Source organism: Triticum urartu, chromosome 7, assembly GCF_003073215.2.
Source record: "Triticum urartu cultivar G1812 chromosome 7, Tu2.1, whole genome shotgun sequence".
Taxonomy (NCBI): Eukaryota; Viridiplantae; Streptophyta; class Magnoliopsida; order Poales; family Poaceae; genus Triticum; species Triticum urartu.
The window spans coordinates 200,242,190-200,245,830 of NC_053028.1; positions in this window are offsets into that span (position 1 = coordinate 200,242,190).

Below are 3,641 nucleotides of genomic sequence, written 5' to 3' on the forward strand. Positions count from 1 at the left end.
TGCGTCACCAGTATGTTACGTCGTCATCCTGCTCCAAATCCACTTTGATCCTACTGAAAACAACTAAATAAGAACCAAGAAAGAAAGAGGTATACAAAAAACATGTCAATTATTATTCAGTAACTAACCAATGGCTTCGAGATCAGTTGATAAATAGTTAAAGCCAATCTGTTTTAACCATTGTCAAAGGGATTTGATGAACTTCAAAGAAAATTTCATGAGCACCCTCAATTTGTTCAACCAATTTATGCTTACTCAATAGCTCCAGAACTTGTGGAATATAAGGAATATTATAAAAGATATACCCTGAAAGGTGAATAATTAGCTATGTTTCTTACTGTTTCAAAGCATAGACGAATAACCTTTTGGTTGCATCCAGGGATGAGACATACATGATATAAGTATTCAATGGCAACTGACTGAACCGTAGTAGAAGAAGCATAGTTATCACATCCACTGCTAGCCTAGCATCAGGAACTGGGTCTGGGTCAGCGTCTCCACGGTAGGAACCAACCACACTTGCGTCCCTAGCCAATCTTGGTGGACCGGGGGAGGGGGATCCATTGCCTGCTGCTGACCGCCGTGAAGCAAGCCTCGGCCATAGCCCTATGACCTTGGCCCAGAAAAACAATCACGACGCCACGTCTGTGATCATCGTCGCCGATGCACTCGATGGTGTGGCAATGTAACGACCACTGCTACCTCTTGAGCACTGCATTGGTTTTCCCTTGAAGAGGAAAGGGTGATGCAGCAAAGTAGCGTAAGTATTTCCCTCAATTTTTGAGAACCAAGGTATCAATCCAGTAGGAGGCCACACGCAAGTCCCTCGTACCTACACAAACAAATAAGAATCTCACAACCAACGCGACAAAAAGGTTGTCAATCCCTTCACGGTCACTTACGAGAGTGAGATCTGATAGAGATGGTAATGATAAGATAAATATTTTTGGTATTTTTATGATATAGATTGAGAGGAAAGATTGCAAAATAAAATAGATTGGAAACTTATATGATGGAAGATAGACCCGGGGGCCATAGGTTTCACTAGTGGCTTCTCTCAAGATAGCATAAGTATTACGGTGGGTGAACAAATTACTGTCGAGCAATTGATATAAAAGCGAATAATTATGAGAATATCTAGGCATGATCATGTATATAGGCATCACGTCCATGACAAGTAGACTGACTCCTACCTGCATCTACTACTATTACTCCACACATCGACCGCTATCCAGCATGCATCTAGAGTATTTAGTTCATAAGAACAGAGTAACGCCTTAGGTAAGATGACATGATGTAGAGGGATAAACTCAAGCAATATGATATAAACCCCATCTTTTTATCCTCGATGGCAACAATACAATACATGTCGTTTCCCTTTCTGTCACTAGGATCGAGCACCGCAAGATTGAACCCAAAGCTAAGCACTTCTCCCATTGCAAGAAATATCAATCTAGTAGGCCAAATCAAACTGATAATTCGAAGAGACTTGCAAAGATAACCAATCATTCATAAAAGATTTCAGAGAAGAATCAAATATTGTTCATAGATAGACTTGATCATAAACCCACAATTCATCGGATCTTGACAAACACACCAAAAAAAGAGTTACATCGAATAGATCTCCAAGAAGATCGAGGAGAACTTTGTATTGAGATCCAAAGAGAGAGAAGCCATCTAGCTACTAGCTATGGACCCGAAGGTCTGAAGTAAACTACTCACACATCATCGGAGGGGCCATGGAGTTGATGTAGAGGCCCTCCGTGATCAATGCCCCCTCTGACGGAGCTCCGAAAAAGGCCCCAAGATGGGATCTCTTGGGTACAGAAGGTTGCGGCGGTGGAAATATGGTTTCATGGTGCTCCTGGATGTTTTCGGGGTATGTGAACATATATAGGAGGAAGAAGTAGGTCGGTTGAGCCACGAGGGGCCCACAAGGGGGGAGGGCGCGCCCAGGGGGTAGGCGCGCCCCCTGCCTCGTGGACTCCTCGTCCGTTTCTTGACGTCCACCCCAAGTCCTCTCGATCACGTTTGTTCCAAAAATCACGCTCCCGAAGATTTCATTCCGTTTGGACTCCGTTTGATATTCCTTTTCTGTGAAACACTGAAATAGGCAAAAAAAACAGCAATTTGCACTGGGCCTTGGGTTAATAGGTTAGTCCCAAAAATAATATAAAAGTATAAAATAAAGCCCATTAACATCCAAAATAGATAATATAATATCATGGAACAATAAAAAATTATAGATACGTTGGAGACGTATCAGCATCCTCAAGCTTAATTCCTGCTCGTCCTCGAGTAGGTAAATGATAAAACGGAATTTTTGATGTGGAATGCTTTGTAGCATGTTCTTCAATGTATTTTTCTCTATTGTGGCATGAATGTTCAGATCCGAAAGATTCAAGATAAAAGTTTATTGTTGACATAAAAATAGTAATACTCCAAGTATGCTAATCAAGCAATTATGTCTTATCAAAATACCATAGCCAAAGAAAACTTATCCCTACAAAGTCATATAGTTTGGCCATGCTTCATTTTCGTCACACAAAATGCTCCCATCATGCACAACCCCGATGACAAGCCAAGCAATTGTTTCATACTTAGCCTTTTCAAACTCTCTCAACTTTTAAGCAATATATGGGCGCGAGCCATGGACATGGCACTATGGGTGGAATAGAATATGATGATTGAGGTTGTGTTAGAATACCAAAAGGGAGAAAGTCTCAAATTGACGCGGCTAATCAATGGGCTATGGAGATGCCCACCGATTGATGTCAATGCAAGGAGTAGGGATTGCCATGCAATAGATGCACTAGAGCTATAAATATATGAAAGCTCTTCAAAGAAACTAAGTGGGTGTGCATCCAACTTGCTTGCTCACGAAGACCTAGGGCATTTGAGGGAGCCCATCATTGGAATATACAAGCCAAGTTTTATAATGAAAAATTCCCGCTAGTATATGAAAGTGACAAAATAAGAAACTCTCTATCATGAAGAGCATGGTGCTACTTTGAAGCACAAGTGTGGAAAAAGGATAGTAACATTGTCCCTTCTCTCTTTTTCTCTCATTTTTTTATTTGGGCCTTCTTTTCTCTTCTTTTTTATGGCCTCTTTTTTTAGTACGGAGTCTCATCCCGACTTGTGGGGGAATCATAGTCTCCATCATCCTTTCCTCACATGGGACAATGCTCTAATGATGATCATCACACTTTTATTTACTTACAACTCAAGAATTACAACTCGATAATTAGAACAAAATATGACTATGTGAATGCCTCCAACGGTGTACCGGGATTGCGATGAATCAAGAGTGACATGTATGAAAAATTAAGCATGGTGGCTGAGGGAGTCCTGGATTAGGGGGTGTCCGGACGGCCAGACTATACCTTCAGCCGGACTCCTGGACTATGAAGATGCAAGATTAAAGACTCCGCCCCGTGTCCGGAAGGGACTTTCCTTGGCGTGGAAGGCAAGCTTGGCGATACGGATATGAAGATCTCTTACCATTGTAACCGACTCTATGTAACCCTAACCCTACCTAGTGTCTATATAAACCGGAGGGTTTTAGTCCGTAGGACAACATACACATCAACAATCATACCATAGGCTAGCTTCTAGGGTTTAGCCTCCTCGATCTCGTG